Source organism: Perna viridis, chromosome 3, assembly GCF_037379345.1.
Source record: "Perna viridis isolate PV_CMFRI_1.1 ecotype Kerala chromosome 3, ASM3737934v1, whole genome shotgun sequence".
In the NCBI taxonomy this organism is placed as follows: Eukaryota; Metazoa; Mollusca; class Bivalvia; order Mytilida; family Mytilidae; genus Perna; species Perna viridis.
The window spans coordinates 53,923,577-53,943,172 of record NC_142447.1 but is presented as its reverse complement, the minus strand read 5'-3'; the positions used below and the strand labels follow the sequence as shown (position 1 = coordinate 53,943,172).

The 19,596-nt window shown below is 32.4% G+C and overlaps 1 long non-coding RNA gene across 5 annotated transcripts in view; it reads left to right on the top strand.

Annotated features, from left to right (window-relative positions):
* Nucleotides 1-1,864: 1,864 nt before the first annotated feature.
* The window catches only part of LOC148622913 (uncharacterized), a 41,632-nt gene continuing 23,900 nt past the window's right edge, over nucleotides 1,865-19,596 (top strand). For 4 of the 5 annotated variants that reach the window (XR_015920730.1, XR_015920729.1, XR_015920728.1 and 1 more), the window contains exons 1-4: nucleotides 1,865-2,197; nucleotides 5,540-5,654; nucleotides 6,030-6,122; nucleotides 18,124-18,179. This is a non-coding gene — a long non-coding RNA (uncharacterized LOC148622913). Of the gene's footprint in view, nucleotides 2,198-5,539; nucleotides 5,655-6,029; nucleotides 6,123-18,123; nucleotides 19,589-19,596 lie in introns of those variants that run through there. The other variant, XR_015920726.1, reaches the window with a different exon arrangement.

Genomic DNA, 19,596 nt, shown 5'->3' with positions numbered 1-19,596 from the left:
AACAAACAAACAAACATATTTTTTTTAACAGTGCGCTCTTTAAAAAAGTATCTCCCTTTTGAAACATAACTGTTGTAACCAATTAACATCATCCAGTATTTCCATGATGCTTACAATAAATGCTATGTTCTTATTACTTCATTTTTCAACAATCTTCACAAAACTGCTGTACAGTGTAAGAAACCCAGACAACTTTATGATCCGAGTGCTTCTTGGTAAATATATTTACTTCCCATTTATTCCATAATCATCTCATAATATATGGTGCTTCTATTTGCAGATATTTTCGAAACCTCCTATTGAAAATAATATTAAGTTTTTTTTCTTCGTTAAAACAGTCATATCTTGTCTGTTCTACCTAACTCTAAAACATAAAATGTCCTCTATAAAGCGATTGATTAGAAAATATTTAAACATTTAACAATGTTAAAACAAATTGATCAAAAATGATAAATGAATTGTCACAATCTTACAAAATGTCAAAACTTTAAAGTTTTTGATCATGTTGTTAGTTGACTTGACGCCAAATGTCTTGGTTATATAATTAAAAGATGGCATTTAATTATAAAGATTGACATTTTCCAGAAACTTGACAGAAAGAAAATTGCACAAAATAGTTTAAAATAATTGAAAGCGAAGTGATTTACGTATCTGTTCTTAACTTTATATCATGCAACAGTCGTTTTGTTGGCACAATAACTCCTCTTTCTTTTGATATATGGAAATCATAATAATTTGGTTTTAAGTCAAAAGTGCACTTGTCATAATTTCAGTAGACACGGGCTCTTATTTATATTTAAGGGGTACATTACGTTTCATCAGATACAGAATATAAAAATACCAATCACATATATTGATACGCTGTACAGGTGGTTCAATGAGTAACCTCTCCTCAGCAGCATTAGAATCAAATATTATAGGAAGATCTCAGCTCAAAAATTAACAACATACAAGAAGTATTCAAAACTAAAGCTATCAAAATAGGAAGCCAAACCAAACCCACCGAGAGGTTCAAACAATCATATGCCACTTTAAGGAGGTAGATCTAGGGTAGGGGACATAATTCTTGAAATCAGTGATATGTTTGTATCATATTCAATTTTACCAAAGCCTTTCAAGCTTTCATTTGAAACAGAGTGAAATCAATCCAAGTTATTTTGATGCTTACATGATATTGTTATAAGGAGCCTAAATACAAACGTTTCAGTGATTAGTAAGAGTTGAATCCCTTACCGTAGGTCTACATCCTCAAGTAAGACATGTGATAAAATGGTTACGTTGTTATCATTCTAAATGTCCAAATGTATTTACATAGTGCTGCTATGCAGTGAATAAATATTGTGAATTCAAAGTTATTTGAAAAAGATCCTAGAGCAACTGTAATACTTAAAAGCGGGCAATAACTCGTTTTGATACCTAAAATTTTGATTAGGATATATATTTTGCATTAAACTTCAGAACATGTGATCCAAACTTTCTTGAAACTGTCGGAAAAAAGACTTTGGATCAAATCTAACTTCGGATATCATTATATGATATATATTTTTATATTAATATTAAAATTACAGAATGAAAATTCAAAAAGACTTGAATTACTATTTAAAGTGATGAAAAGATATTTTAAAAATAGTTAAGTCAAGTCGTCCGTGCCGTCTTAACTTTTAGAATAAAAATTTATTTGTTTTGTGTTTTTTTAACTTCTTCAATATGAAATTAAAAAACAAACCTGAATAAGGGCTATACTATTAATAAGAAATGGTTGGAACTATATTATTGAAACATTTCTCTGAAAAGATTCAATTACAATTCATCAACAGTTTCGTAACAGATTTAACTTAGATAACATACTGACTTTAAATAAACAGGACATATACGATAATTAAATCAGGAAGCATCCACAATGTTTTTATAATAATCAAAATACAAAGTTTTGTAAAGTGAAACATATGATAGATAATCGGGAATACATCAAAATGAGCAATGCTGGTGCACCGGTAGAATAAAGCTCATTTTCGTCATGATAACGACTAGGGTGGAAGATTAAGTTACACTGATATCGGCCGACAAGTTTTCATGACGGCCTATCTGTACGAACTTTAGCACTACACACAATCAAGTCAATTCAACGAGTTCTGAAACAACATTATGTAATTCAAATGTGTTAGTTATTGTTGATGACACTGATTTCTGTAAAGGGGTAAGAACATTTTTTGAATATTTTTCCACACGATTTGTTTTCAAATATATGAGATCTAGTTTTTGACCTATCAGACAGAAAGCATTGAAAATTTCTTCGAGTTTAATCTTGATATTTGTTTTGAATGATCTTGTCTCTTATCTGAGTTTCGCTTATTCACAAGATTTAAGATCATTAAGAATTTTTCTGTTTATGTTCATTGTGCCTATTGTATATTATCTAACTACTTTACCGGAATTCTACCCTCTACTTGATTACTCTTTCAAATCTAATGTAGCGGTAAGCTTTTACCGTCTCCTGTGAAGTAACTTACAAAGTTGAACGAATATCATTGATATAGCTCATTTCGAAAAGATAGGACTAAAAATAACAAGAAATTGAAATAATAACAACCGCTGAGCAAGTACTAGACATAAACGTTGAAACAAATCAGGAACAAGTCCATGAATGAATTGCACATGTGTAATACAAAGAATATGATAAAATGGGCAGAGGTCGTTTCCTCTTGGAAAGCGAGTCTTCCATGCCATAAAGAGTAAGAACATACGCACCATAATTTCTCAACCCCGTTATTTTATTGAAAAAAGCGTCGACTACAGTAGACAAATATGTTGTCGATAAAAACTTTCAGCATTTTGAAAACTTCTTCTGTATATTTGGGAGATGATTTAGAAATTCTTTTTTAAAAAAACTATGAGGAATCTCTACCAAGAACTACATATTTGTATCTAGGTGTGCCGTCTTTTTATACGTCGTATAATGTTTATGAGTCTTGAGGTTTTAACTGAGTGTGGGGAATAAAAGTATAATGAGTTGAAAAATCATAGGTTTTAATGCTACTCTATTCTGATAATAATCATGAATTGCAAATTTCCAGTAATCTTTCGATTTTTTCAGGATCCACATTGAATTAATACCACTACGGGAGTAACAAGTGTGGCGGTAAGACCGGAGATCCTCTTTGACAGCTGTGAGTTTAGAAGTTAAAGTTGTGAAAGAAGTTTGGTGGTACATTTTGCGGATCCAGTTATGTAACGTTGTTTGTATGGATTCTTGTGGCGTTTAGGAATCCAGTACATAGACGGTAAATCGCAATCATCGTCTTTGGTAGAGAGACCAAAAGACGATATCACAAATTTATGGTTATCCACTATCGCTTCTTTGGAGACTGTAGTGGCAGTATAGGTCTTATCACTTCTATTATATTCTACGTCTACCTCTGATCATAAACATTTGATGTAATACGCTTTGCAGACATAAAAAATGCTGTATTGGGCTTGGTATGTTGGTACGACAACATATTGATCATGTGTATTAGACAATGTTTTTGCTACATCTGGATCTTTGAAAACTGATGTAGCATCGACACTCATTGGTCTATTTAAAACTTTCATTCGTTTCAATCGTTTTAAAATTGAACTAATTAATTCAAATTAACCTCACGACCTTTATCCACTCTTATAGAAAATCAATGTCTTCGTGTTCTCGTTTTATCCATTTTTTGCGTAGTCCTCCACGGCATCCATAAGAACTTTAAGGTTATAATTCCAATTTATGGAGCGTGGTTCACGGTACCCGACCTTTAGAAAGGATCTTATGTAGAGATTCGTTTTCGATGATGCTTAAATATCCAGTAATGACGTGACCGTAAGGACCATATTTGAAGTTTTTGCAAGAACAGTCAGGTGATGTAGCATGGAAGTCCTCAATCTCGAGGTTCTGCAATAGCCTTTTATAATTGAAAAGTTTGGATACAATAGGTGACGTATAGGAATATGAAATAATCGGTATTGATTTGTCCTTGAAATATGGGGAAATTTTGTTGGTTACGGTTTTGTGATGGAGGATGTTAGTCAAATTAATTGCATCTATACCTTTGTTGACAAACGGTAGTGGAAGAAATGATTGTTTTTCTTCATCTTGACCTTTTACACAAGCTGTTTTAAAGCAATATCCAAAAATGATGGTAACAAGTCTGTATAATTATGCGGTACGTTCAGAAACAGGAGTTTCAAGACTTGTTTTGTAAAGGGAGTGTAGTAGAGTGAGAGGTATAGAATAGAGTTTAGTCCGAATGTAATGAAATCCAAGAGGCTTTTGTATGAAAGGAAGTAGACCATTTATGGAGACATCGTGCCTTTTAGGTGACGTATAGTAGCGATGGCCATGACTCCTTTTCTTTGAAAGCTAGATTTACACTCTTGCACACACGATAGCACAACAGATGGAATACTACAACACATAAGTGAAAAATCTAATTTTAATTTTGATCAAGCTTTTTTTTTGTTTTTTGTTTTTTTTGTTTTTGTTTTTGTTTTTGTTTTTTTGTTTTTTTTGCATATCTTTCCTGTAACTTTACTGAAATAACCATTAAAAAAACTATTTATCAAAATAGGCTTTTAGTCACTAATTTCAAACACGTTATTAACGTAAAGAAAAAAAAACCCAAAATCAGTCTCTTTATTTATATCTTTCTTTTAAGACAAATTAATCCGCTTTCAATCAACTAATCAACTAATTGATTTTGATGAATAAAGGCTAAGTTCATTTGTTTGCTTGGAATGTTCAATAAAAAAACTATTTAATGATTGACGCGATTATGTCAACAGATTGCCTCTTGGACAATTCTTTCTCCATAGATACAAGATTATTATGTAATATCCGGAGGAAGCACTGATAATGACAACAGACGTATTGCAATGGTCGTCGATATGAGTTTATTCACTTGATTTCAAAAGACGTAATTTTACGCCATTTATACCACCATATTAAATAAAATACGATGCATGTAGTGTAGATGACTATGACTATGGTATCCTTAGAGACTCAGAAAGAAAAGTTTTCAAGAAATGTCTTCCTCGCCATCATTTTAGCTTGATTCTTTGTATGTTATACTCTACATTTACGACAACAGAATTGAAATAAGTGCATTTTACATCAGTGAAACAGATTATAATAGACAAAGATCACATGCTGACTAGATATTTTCATTTCCCAACTTAATGTTTTAAAGGTTGAATATGTTGAAAAAAAAACTATTTTGGCCATTTTGACTGAATATCGATGCAAGCGTTTACCAACACTTTGCGTCCATCGTAGTCGTCCATCGTTTGCCTCCTTTGTCTTGTGCCTGGTATCCATAAAAAAATAGAAGTAAAGAAATATATATAAAATACTGAAGAAGCAAACAAAACTTGTTTTATCAACATTATAAACATGTAGTTAATTCAATCAGAATTACATTTAAAGTAACAACTTCTTTTTTTCGGTCAATATCGTCTTGACGACAGCTTTTGAAATCGTTTCAAACGATATTATAAGAAATACGTATTTAATCTTCAGAAAACGTGTTACCAAGAGATGTGGAAAATATTGTGACCCAGAGATGTAGAAAACTTGCACATCAACTGATTGTTTAAAGAAAATAGAGTAAAGTTAAATGCAAAATAACATTTAGGTATAAACATTTTTATTCTAAACTCTTCCAAATAATAAAATATAATTTCAAAAAAGGAAGACCTCCGAACAAAGAGAGACAACTACGGTTGCTAAGAAGTTAACCTTTAAATGTTTTCCAAGAGACTATGATAAAATATTGAAAATTTCAAGCAATTAAAAAGAAATAAAGAACAATATTTTTAATCAAAATTAGACAATTTCAGTGCAAACATGGAAAACATCAAAAATCAAAACAATCAAACTTTGTCTGTCAGACATAATTAAATAATTTACAGGTATATATCATAATGTACAGGTATATATCATAATTTACAGGTATATATCATAATGTACAGGTATATATCATTGTGTTTCCTTTTCTTTTTTCAATTAGACAAATTTTGGGAAGAAATAAAAAATTAGTTAGAGGAAAAAAATATGCGAAGACGATAGTTCCAAACACGTCGATATCAACTAAAGAGCTCCAGTGAGCACTTTTTTCTTGAACAATATAACCTATCACTTTGAGTGTTCAAACGTTCCACATTTGAGAAACACTGGTAACGAGTACTCAGTATTCTTTTAAGAAGCGCTTTCAGATATGTTACATCAAAATTACTCTATGTCGAGAAACTGAAAATCTTTACACTAAAAACAGATGCAATGTCTTACAGTTTGTCTTTTTTCTAGCAAAAATATCTGGGTATTAGACAGATATTTTAAACTCTCAAGATGAATACGTTAAATAATAAAATACAAAAAGACCAGAACCTTGTGGAATCTGTGAATGTACGAAATTTGATTTTAAGAACATGCAGAAAAAAAGCAAACCAAATTTCATACATTTCTATTACTATTTTATACAAAATATAAAAAAACGCGCTGAGGTAAAGTGTCAAATATTAGCAATGTTGCGGAATTATAAGAAACTTTGACACTCAGAGAATCCGAGGATAAAGATAGAACTCTAAAGAATTGAGATAAATGAGCTTTACTGAAAGAGGTAAAAATAAATCCGCATAAATTCGGCAAGATCTTGCATAACACCTAAGGTGTGACATAAAAACTCCACACTCAGGTGCTGCTGGGATGTTGCTACGATGAAAAGGTTGACAATAACGAACGAAAAGCGATTGCTATTGTCGTATAATTTGAGTTTTTCCTTTTAATCGGTCTCTAATAGTAGGTAAAATATGTGCCTAACTTGATACTGTCTGTAATATCCTTTATCAAATGTCCTTTGGGGTTAATGCGATGCATAAAATCAACGAATCTAGAAATGTTAAAAGTGCCGTGGTTAGACTAAAGACCCTCTTTGACATCTATGAGTCTAGAAATAAAAAGTTTCGAAAGAGATTTAGTAGTACATTTAGCAGTTCTAGATTTGAATCGTTGTTTGCATGGATTATTGGGTTTTCTTTTTATCCAGTACATAGACAGTAGATCACAATCATCGTCTTTAGTATAGAGATCAAAAGAGGATAGTATGGATTTGTGGTCTTCCACTGTTTCTTCTACGTCTATCTTCCAATAAAGCATTGGATATAATGTGACTTACAGTCACAAACAATGGGTTTTTGTTTGTCTGCTAATAAGATAACATATTTGTCATGTATAGTTGACAATGTTTTGACTTCACCAGGATCTTTGAAAATTGATGTTGTATTAACACTCATTTACCTACCCAGAACAATAATATGATGTAGTTTCAAACTTTCAAAAACTTCAAGCTTTTTGTTCATATTTTTGGTCAATATTTTAATATTCAAGTTGGAACTGTTCATCGCGTATGTTGGAAAATTGATAGACACGAATGAGAATATAAACGGACAACGCTATAAAAAACAAACATTATCTATATTCATCATATTCAGTCTGCATAAATTCTAGAGGATGAAATCCTTATGAAACGGTTTAATTTTAAACCGATTTTTTAAAGTTATAATTCCAATTTTTGGCGCGTGGTTCACGGTACCCGACCTTTAGAAAGGATCTTATTATAAAGTTCATTCGAGTCGTAACTTATTACATCTTCAAACGTTAACAAATTTGCAGTCTCCAATAATGACAGATAAATACTGTTAATCACCATTTTTCAGTTTGATTTTCTTATCCTTGAAGGCCATATGACTCTATATATTATCTTGACACGTTTCTGTTGGAGGAAACTTTTACTCAAACCGGTAAATTTTATGTTAAAGCAGTAGTATACTGGTGAATAAATACCTTGATTATTCATACAGGCTTATACAGAAGGCACTATTTAATTTACTCTCTAAAGGACAGGGATATTGCCTGAAGCGTTGACAAAGACTTAAGCCACTGGCGAGGTTATCATCGATGTTTAGGCAATATTCCTTCCTAAGAGCAGTCGATCGACAGATAATGCCCTCTACATAAGCATCCATTGTATTTATTTTATTAGAGAAACTATGTGATAAGTATAAGCTTTCAAAAAAAAACTTGCTCACTGTTATAATTATTAATATCTCAATAAGTTTTCATCACCGTAATAAAACTTTGATACAAAATCATATTAGTACTTAATTCAGTGTAAAGTCGCACACCCAGTTCTATATCGTTTATAAGGTATATTTCTTTCAAACAAACCCTATGGGTTTCTCATATGCCCTTCATGCATTCATTAGTTAATACAAAAATATCAATCATATAAAATTGCAAATTTCTACATGCTGTACACGTGTTTCAAGGAGTAAGCTCTCACCAGAAGCATCAAAAACAAACACAAAGGAAGTTCTTAATCCAAAACAAGTTGTTTTCAAAACCAAAACTATCGAAGTAGAAAGCCAAATTCAGCACTAGGAATTTCGAAGTTATACGATTTGCAATAAAAGGATTGAAACCTTGGTGTTTTATTAATTCTAAAATCTGTATTACTACAAATTTCGATAAATATATGAAATGATTCGAGGCCATACAAGTCTGCTTACTGGGTTGGTGAATACCGTCGGAGACTAGTTGTTATTAAATACGACAGTACAAATCATATTTCATTGCCAATTTCGATATACTGTACACGTGTTACAAAGAGTGATCATTATTGTCCATTGTATAGCCTTGTTTTAACAAATAGATGTTTTACCCCTAATTGTATCAGATTTTAGCATTGCACTACACCAAATCTTGTCTATCTAGTACTTAGCGTTACAACTTCCTGTCCAATGAATATTGTAGTGTCCGATTATTTTTAGTTTTGATGGTATTGTTAGTCGCCAATGTGAGATTACTTTCAGTAACCACGAGCGTTCTTCGGGTGGCTACATTATTTGTCTATATTGTAAAGAAAATTATAATTTAATTTATAAGAAAATTGGGTGCGTTATTGAGTGAAATTTATGGTGTGTTTATGTGTTTATTTGTTTTTTTACCTGACATTAAAAGGGTATGGTTAATGTTTAACTCCACCGCAGACACACGCCTGTCCACAGTCAGGAGATTTGGTCATTTACGTGTTTGTGTGTCGTTATATTACTTTTTAGTTATAGTATTTTTTAAAGAAGTGTCATTGTGTCATCAATAAATTTTGATATTGTTGTTGTTAAGGACTTTCAGTGCTCACCTAAAGGTGTTTTTACACTAGTTGAAGACCTTTTGGTGATCTCCGAATGTATTTTTTATTTTCTATTTAGGTTACACGCTGGTGAATTTATTGCATTTTACCATTTCTGTTCCTACTTCCGTAGTGCACGATTTGTTTTTCTACTTACCTAGTTGTTTGTGTTGAAGATCCTATCCGCATAAATTTAATTTACAAAATTATACATTAAACAATTGAAAGATTAGTTGATATTCACAGCTTAAGATAGAAGTTCATCAAACCCAGTCTGCATTGTGAAGTAATGTATTTGACTATAACAAATTAAGGTAGTATCATTTTTCTATTGATTCGGAAGTTGTACGTGAATGCTATTGCTTGATAATATTCAGAAGTATCAGGCCTGTTTTATTTATTGAGTATTGTACTTCATAAGTGGTAGAAAAATTTTTTGCACATAAATAAAGAAATGACTGCCGTACTTTCTATGTCATGATATAAATGACATTAAGAGTACCCTGCGAAACGAGGAGTCGACGTAAGGGAGTTCATCTTCTCACTGTCAATTCTTCTAAAATTGACAAAACTTTCACTAATTCTTTATCACCTGATGCCATTGTGCATCTTCATTTTTTCTTTTTTCCACCTGCCGTTTCCTGATAAAAAACGTTAACTTGGTCATTGGTTGACTAAGGGGTAGAAAAATCCTCTTAGTCCGCTACATGCAATTTGATGAAACTTTTCCAAACTTGATAATATGATGCCATTGAGTACCTAAAGTTTCCTCCTAACAACAAAAGGTCAAAAAATGAAGGGTTATAACAAAATTACGAACTGTTTCCTAAGGAAATGCTCAAAAGGAATAGTCTAAAATGAAAGTCCGTATAACAAACATTGCCAATTCAAGGTAAAAAAAAAAGCGGAAAATTTGATATCATCACAATGGTCCAGCATTTAATCTCCTGCTTCATTTACGGTTGATTATTTCCGGTTAATTAAATATAAACGAGTAGCATAATTGTTAGTGGTCAAAGGATGAGGGTATGTTAGAGTAATCAAGGGAACCAAGGTTATAGCGGTAATCAAAAGAATGTAATCCAGGAACAAAGACCAGACATGGAAAACAGACATAAACAACAAAGAACATAAAGTAACTAAAATCATACATACAAAGTAACAAAAGTAAATGAGCAACTCGGACTCCACTAAAAACTGGGAGCATGGACCAGGTGCACCGGTAGGGTAAGCGTCCTCTGTTTTTCTAGAAACACCCGCCGAGTTGCTCGTAAAAAGTCAAGTCCGGTGTAGACAAACGAAGTAAGGAAAACCATGACCCGTTGAATAAATCAGTTTTCATGGTGCTGATGGATACACCATAACGATCCACGAGTTCATGATAACGGCCATAAAACTTCAGTAGCGATGACTTCAATCTTGTAGCAACATAACTATGTTCCAGAAGCCTATTTGTTAAACTTCTAGCGCGATACAAAAAGTCTGCGTAGTTTCGGCAAGCTCTGGCATAACGTATGAGTTGTGATATGAACACTCCATACGCAGGAGCCGAAGGGATGTTGCCACAGATGAAAGGGAAGCTGACAATTCTGAATGAAACGTCATCACGTTTGTCGTAAAGTTTGGTCAATAGTTTTCCTTTACCATCGATTTCTAAGTGTAGGTCAAGATATGAGGCTGACTTCACAGTGTCTGTAGTATCCTTTATCTCAAGTTCTTTAGGCGCTGTAACGCCTACTAGAAGAAATGAAATTATCTCCCTTTAATAATTATTAAAAATTGTTAAAAATTAAAACACTTTATTTCATCTTTATTTTTAACGAAATCAAAAGAAAAAAATATTTGTTTATAAAAGAAATAAACAAAGTAATATGCATATTCAATTAGCATATGTTGAATAAAGTAAAAAAACAATTACACCTTAGTGATATGTTTTACGCAATTTGTTAGATATATGTGGTAACCAGGTGTGGAGGAAATACTGGTCATAGAAGCTTACAAGAACAATGTATTTCTTTTCTGTTAAATGTTATGTGATTGTTTTTATCAATTAAAAAAAATGTTGCCATATCGTACATGTAATATTAATACTTTATAGTATTGCGTTCTAGAATCAGCTAGAAGAATGTTGCATGTAATGTTTTTTGGTTTGCGCATGAATTGAGATTTAAAGCTCCAAATTAAGGAGATATATATATTAATTCATCTTCAGAGCCCGATGTAACAATTCGTTAGGTAGTTTCGAATTAGTGCAGTCGCGCACTTAGCCCTGTAACTTCTACATTTTATAAAGCTTAAGGCAATTAATCATTTTTGTCCCCCCTTCCGTAAAATATGGTTTTACTTGAATCAAACTTGTATAAAATTTTTAAAAAATATATAAAATCACTGAGTCTCAGAATATGTTACGCTGAAAACAGAATCATCACATCGAGATGGGGCAAATATACAAATCATGTGTTACTGTTTCTCCTCAACTAAATAATAACATTGCATGAGTGGCTATATACATCTTCATAACCACTTAAAAGTCAATAATGTTTCTCGTGGTTAACTACAGACAGACAGACAGACAGACGAACAGACGGATCCCTGAGCAATGTGTTAAAAGTTTTCCAAGTACAATGGCGGAGAAATAATAAGCACGTACATGCACAAGTCATTGTTGATAAACTTATCAATACTTTTAGTTAAATCAATAATTTCTATAATATTTGCGAAGTTTTAAAATACATAAATGAGAAAAATAAAAAATAAAACATTATTTTATTAGAATTAATAATTACGAATAATTGTAAATTAATGTGGGAAAGTTTAAAAAAAAATACACCTATATAGGTAATTAACCTCCCGCTATCGGTCGTTCTCGGCTTGAGCCTCCCAACATTTAATCATACATTGTTCAACGGTCTTGTCCGTCTCCCGGTGGGAGCTTAAGTTCTGCCGCTTTCAAGATTTTTGCTATTCATCAGTTAAAATAATGGAGATGAAACTGGGAAGGTAAGAGGCCATGAGGTGACGCACTTCAATTTTGGATAAAAATAATAGGGGTCTCCTTTTGTAGAGTTTTCCAAGATTAACATCAATGCAAATTGTATCTCCACTAAAATACATGAAAACTTGGCATATAATGCCTATACGAGCTTATTTAAAGCATTTCATTTTTTTACTTAGTTCCACGCAAAAGTAAATCATAATGTAGAACAATCTTTTATCGAGGAGATTTATACGGATATTAGAGCAAAAAGATATTCAAAACTATTGGATTCAAATATTAAATCCATAGATAAAATCCCACGTAAAGGACAGTAACGCGGTTCAAAGTATATAAGTGCATTCACGTACATGCATGCATGTTCATAGCAGTGGCTATACCAAAATCGACGTCTGATCAAAGATTATTTTAAGCGTGATTTTCGAAGGTTTTTTTTTTAAATGCACATAGAGATCCAGCGTTAACCAAAAAATCCTTTTTCCTGTAGAAAGACTATACAAATGCACACTTTCAGTTTCAATCTTTTTTTTTTTGGGGGGGGGGGGCGGGGGGGTCGTTAACGCTGGAACTCATTATAAAATAAGTGGCAGAAAGGTGAAAAAATGATATTTTATTTACAGAATAGCCTTCCAGGCGGTTTTTGTGCATTCTTTTCTGTATTGTTACTCTTTAAATGCATAAAATTGAAAATTTACAATATGTATTACATTATTACTTAGTTTTCTTCCGAACTGATGATATTTTTTTTCAATTATTTCAGTAGGCAGAACAATGCCTTATGGACCCTTATCCTTTGCTAATTCAGTAGTCAAAACAGTACAGATTTTTGCTCAATTTTGCACTTTTTCCACGTTGTGCGTTAGTGAACAGCAAAAAGGCTTTTTGAGATGACGAAATATGTAGACATTTACTTACAGTATATACAAGATCCATATTAATTTGATGAAGTTTAAATTCATTGCCAATTTGACAGAAACCGAACATCCTCTTTACAATCGCATGGTATTGGTTGAAAATAAATAATTATCTTCATTTGAATGTAATATTTTCATTTAATTCTATTATTTAATTGGTATTATTTTTCGTTTGAATACAATATTTTTCATTCAACTGGTATATTTTTTTTTAATTGAATGCAATATTATATTAAATAATTCGTATAATTTTTTATTTTTCCATTTAATTGGTATAATTTTGTATTGGTATATTACGAGAAAAGGTATGGTGAATATGTTCAGGAGACAAAAGCCCCATCGGAATAAAAATGTCAGCCCAAGGCCACACATTGGTCCCCAATGTACGATGAGGAAACCCTCGCACCACAGGGAAGGATATAGGCGACTACAAAACATTATTGTACACAGGTACAGCGAAAAAGTTGCCATATATATACTCAAATAATATAAAATAAGCTAAAGGTGAGGACGAAACAAGATTATAAAGCAATATTTTAGCTATATTCAGACATACAGAGGCCAGAAATTCCTGATTTGGGACTGGCGCAAAAATGCGCAGGGGTTAAATTACTGCATTATTTTCCATTCAATTGGCATTTTTCTCTTCAATTGGTATATGTTTCTGTTTTAATGCAGTATTTTTTTATTCAACTGCAATAATTTTTTATTTGTATACAGTAGTTTTCATACAATTTTCTTTGACTGGGAGATTTTTTCTTCAATTGGTATATTTTTTTCTTTTAAATGTGATATCTGTTATTGAAACACTCATTTCTTAAAGAATAAAAAATCAAAGTGCCTGTTTTAACTTAATGATCACGTGCCGATCTGACGTTTTACCGACTGGCAACAGTTAAATATTGAAGGGCAGAAGAAACAAAGTTAGAAATCCGGCTGTTTTTGTACTTGGTACTTCATTTTATGCTACATCCTGCTTTTGATCGGTGAAAAAATAATGACCAGTACATTATCATGTGGTAATGTCCAATTGCAATTTTTACCCAATTGAATGAATACCTAATAACAAATTCGAATCTTTTCTGATATGAATTATGACAAGATACATACCTACTTAACATGAGACAGACTGTGGTAAATCGTGCTATAGATGGTTTTTAATTCTTGTTACGCCTATCGACAAAGGCAGAGTTCTCAATGAACTGATTGGTAGCGGATTTACACAGACATTATATTAAAATCTGCCTATACACGGAGTTTACAAGTATTCTTTGTTCTAGAAGACTATGATATTGTGATGGTAAGGTTTGCACAGTCTTTTGATTTGTCACAGTTCCAAATACATTGATTAATTCGATATGATTTCATATTGTATTTTTATCAGTGATCAATGGAAAAGGAAAACTATAGACCAAATTATACGACAAACGCTGAATTTTCATTCCGTATTATAAACTTTCTGTGGCAACATCCATTCAGCAATTGCGTATGGAGTTTTGATATCACAACTCGTACCTCATGCCAGAGCTTGCCATAACTACGGTACTTTTTGTACCGATAAAGACTTCTTATTATTAGGCATCTGGATCAGGGTTACGTTGCTACAAGATTGATGTCATTTCTGCAGAAGGTTTATTTTCGTCATCATGAATTCATGTATCGTTACGGGTTTTCCATCTGCACCATAAGAACCGATGTGTTCAACGTGTCATAGTTTTCCTCTCCTCTCTTGTCTACCCCAGACTTGACTTTTTATGAGCAACCCAATGGGTGTTTCTAGAAAAGCAGAGGACGCTTACCCTATATCTGCACTTCGTCCATACTCCCAATTTTTTAGTGGAGTTCGAGTCGCACTTTTGCTTTTGTTTGTTTTGTTTGTTTGTTGGGGTTTAACGTCCGAGCCGCAATATTTCAGCTATATTCAGACGACTTTTGCTTTTGTTTCTGTGTACGTATATTTTTATTTTCTATTTATCTATCAAAGAATAAGTAAATTGTAAATATTTAGTAGACATAAAATGATTTGTTTTAAATTATGAATTAAAATCTATAGGTTTGAAAATATAATAAATTTCTTAGATATAATTGAGTTTTTATAAGAAGAGTGCCACTTTTGCTTAACCTTTCGAATTCACAATATGCTTATATTGTTTTTTACTTTTGTACGCAGGAATTTAACCAACAGGAGTTGCCTTCCTTTCACCATTCCTTCATTATATAGAAATACGATACAACGCTTTAAATTACAATTTGCTATTCCTCGATCATGTTTTAATACCAAACAAAACAAAGAGAATTTTATAATGAATGAAAGTTTTAAGTAGGTCAATGAGTGCTAAGGCTACATCGGTTTTCAAAGACCCCCATGTAGCAAAAACACTGTCTACTATACATGACAAATATGTTGTCGTACCAGCAGACAAAGCCCAAAACGACATTGTTTTTGTCTGCAAAACGTTTTACATCAAATGTTTATAATCAGAGGTAGACGTAGAAAATAATAGAGGTGATAAGACCTATACTGCTACCACACTCTCCAAAGAAGAGATTGTGGAAAACCATATATCTGTGCATCCTCTTTTGGTCTCTCTACCAAGGACGATGATTGTGATTACCGTCTATGTACTGGATTCCTAAACTCCACAAGAATCCATACAAACAACGTTTCATTGCTGAATCTGCAAAATGTACCACCAAACCTCTTTCAAAACTTTTAACTTCTATACTCACAACTGTCAAAGAGGGTCTACAGTCCTACCACAACACTTGTTACTCCCGTAGTGGTATTAATTCAATGTGGATCCTGAAAAATTCGAAAGATCTTTGGGAGACAATCAGTTCAAGACTATTATCTGAATATAATAGCATTGCAACCTATGATTTTTCAACACTGTATATTTCTATTCCCCATACTCAGTTAAAATCCCGACTTAAAAACATTACACATCGTTGTTTTTCCAAAAAAGATGGTACACCTAGAAACAAATATATAGTTCTTGGTAGAGAGATTCCTCATACTCATGTAAGAAATAATTCCAAATCATCTTCCAAATATACAGAGAAAGATGTTTACAAAATGCTGGAATTTTTAATCGACAACATATTTGTCCAGTGTGGTGGACGTGTTTTTCAACAAACGGTCGGCATTCCGATGGGAACAAATTGTGCTCCTTCACTTGCTGACCTTTTCCTTCAATCTTATGAGGCTGACTTTATAGCTGATCTGATCCGAAAGAAAGAATATCGTTTAGCTAGATTCTTTAATTTCAATCTCAGTTTCCGCTATATAGATGACGTATTATCTTTAAACAATCCTAATTTCGGGGAATTGATACCTCGCATCTACCCCCAAAAAACTTGAGATAAAGGATACTACAGACACTGTGAAGTCAGCCTCATATCTTGACCTACACTTAGAAATCGATGGTAAAGAAAAAATATTGACCAAACTTTACGACAAACGTGATGACTTTTCATTCAAAATTGTCAACTTTCATTTCATCTGTGGCAACATCCCTTCAGCACCTACGTATGGAGTGATCATATCACAACTCAAACTTATGCCAGAACTTGCCGAAACTACGCAGACTTTTTGTATCGAGCTAGAACTCTAACAAATAGGCTTCTGGAACAGGGTTATGTTGCTACAAGATTGAAGTCACCACTACAAAAGTTTTATGGTCGTCATCATGAACTCGTGGATCGTAATGGTGTATCCATCTGCACCATGAAAACTGATTTATTCAACGGGTCATAGTTTTCCTTTCCTCGTTTGTCTACCCCGTACTTGACTTCTATGAGCAACTCGGCGGGTGTTTCTAGAAAAACAGAGGACGCTTACCCTACCGGTGCACCTGGTCCATGCTTCCAGTTTTTAGTGGAGTCCGAGTTGCTCATTTGCTTTCGTTACTTCATATGTATGATTTTAGTTACTGTATGTTCTTTGTTGTGTATGTCTGTTTTCCATGTCTGGTCTTTGTCCCTGGATTACACTCTTTTGATTACCGCTATAACCTTGGTTCCCTTGATTACTCTTTCAAAGTAAATGAAAGAAACAACATGATAAAAATGTTTTTACAGACGTTAAAAAGGTTATTTGTTACAGCTAAAGGAAGTAAAACATCGACCTTTACAAATATTCGTCCTATTTTCGTAAGAACTATCATTTTCATGGTAACAATAAAATATTTTAAACATTCATACGTTTACATTTCCTTTATTTTACCATAATAACTTATCAAATGATATTTTTCTTTGATAAAACTGATGTTATCTATTTGTTTTACAAAAAAAAGATGAATATAGTATTTGTCATTTAAAACAACTTACTGCCGGATGGACATGAATAAAACGAAGAGAGAAAATATGAATAATATAAATAACTTATATAACTCACAATCAGCATAATGTTATAAACTTAGATACTTAAACATATCAAACCATTCTGCCTTAACAGTATATGCATAAAATTGCTTCATCATTTATCAAGTCAATTTATCAGATGGAGATGATAAGATATGTAATACATCATATACCATGTATCACCTCAAGGCAGTATTGGACTTACTTTGAACTTTTGACTTCTAACGATATCTCATCATCTATACCGTTAGAGATGAATGAATAAAACAACCGGAAAACAGCCTGTCAAAGAACTAATATACCTCAAATCAAATGTAAAATGTGCCTTTTTATATTCAATCCGTTGATAGCGTCATTAAGAATTCCTGAAGTAGTTTTAGGCAAACTTAGTTGTAAACAAATGAGAAATTTGTCATTGTTTCACATTAATGAATTCAAAATGAACTCAAGTGCTATACAGTTATTACTTAATGTTACTTAAATGACGAAATTCATCTTTGGAATATGAAAAAAGACCCAAGTATAACACAATGTATTGCTGGCATGGGATCTATAAACCAATTACATTGATCTTTCGCAATATTACACTAGATTACAAACGGTTATTTTATTCTTGGCTGAGCACACATTTTTCCTTTCTTCACAGCTTAATATGGTCCAAGAAGGAGACAAAACGTCTACACAGAAAAAGTTAATATAGAGGTACAAATATGTCAACCTAAATTATTAATGATTATGACTTTATATTTTTATATCAATAGTAACACGAAAAATAATACTGAATAGTTGTTCAGTAGATGGTTGTGGTTATGTAAGATTTGTTTCAGGGTGCTTTTTCTCATGACCGTATATATCAATGTTTTCTTGAATGTGCTATATATCGGTAAAAAGTACCGAAGTGTCAAAAATAGGACAATTCAGATTTATCAAAATGCAAGTAAATCGCTTTAAACTGAGATCAAGAAACATACACAATGTAGCGGGCATTATATAATACAATTAAATACAAGAACTGAAGAGAAGTAAAAACAAGATATCACACACACACAAAAATAAATCACCACCAATATTAACTCCCACAAAATTCAGAGAGTGACATCAGGTGCTCCAAAAGGGTAAGCATGTCTTGCTGTCATCACATTGAAAGTGAGTTTAATTCAGTAAGAATGTATTTGTACGAGGCGTAGGGACTGGGAAGACAATGCCAGGCTAAGCTGGGCATTTTCGTAAGTACCTATTCGATTGCAAATATTGCCAATATTCTTAACTAAACAAATATTGTAAATTCTGTAAAATTGGCGGAACAGGGGCAGATATTCAGTAATCATACGAAGATTACTTCAAACATTCGATAGTCTGTAGTCTTTATTGGAGGATAAAAAGAATGGTAAAGCAAAATATACAAACCAACTGATGAGAGTTTTTTTTCAGTCACAATGTGTGTACTTATTAGTAGTGTTCGATGAAAGAAACTAATACAAGGAAAACGAATCTGTCCTTATTTTATCAAAATACTCATATGAAATAACAGGTGTATAAAAATATATTACCTTTGAATGCATAAATCGCTTTTCATGACAGTTTCTTTTCTGTGCTGAGGTTTGTTGTGTATTTAAATGTTGCCTTATGTCTTCTTATAATATATAATTAGAACATGAATTATTTTGCTAATATGAAATATGTTTCACGCCTTTAAGTTTCAATAGAACGATCACCTGAATCAGTGTAATTTTCCTCATTTTTGCAATGTATTTATTTTCATGAGTTTCGGGAAAAGATTCTAAAAGCAAAGGAAAGTACCCGCTAATATGCATATTTATCGTTAACCATATAACTTTTAACGTGAGGCGAGCTTTCAGCTCACGAACATAGATACAATTATAGCATTTGATTTTATATCTAATGCAAAAATGAAATCTTCAGGAATGTGATGTTTATTGATGGAAAAGTGCTTATTCCACAGTGTTGGTTCATCTGGGTTCTCTTTCAGAAGTACTTGATTGAATAGTTCTAATAATATTTTGTTTACCTCAACAAATGACGCCGACTTTAATTGATTTCAAAATGTATGTTACATGTATTTTCATGGTTTCCACAACTAATTTTTTTATTGTGAATT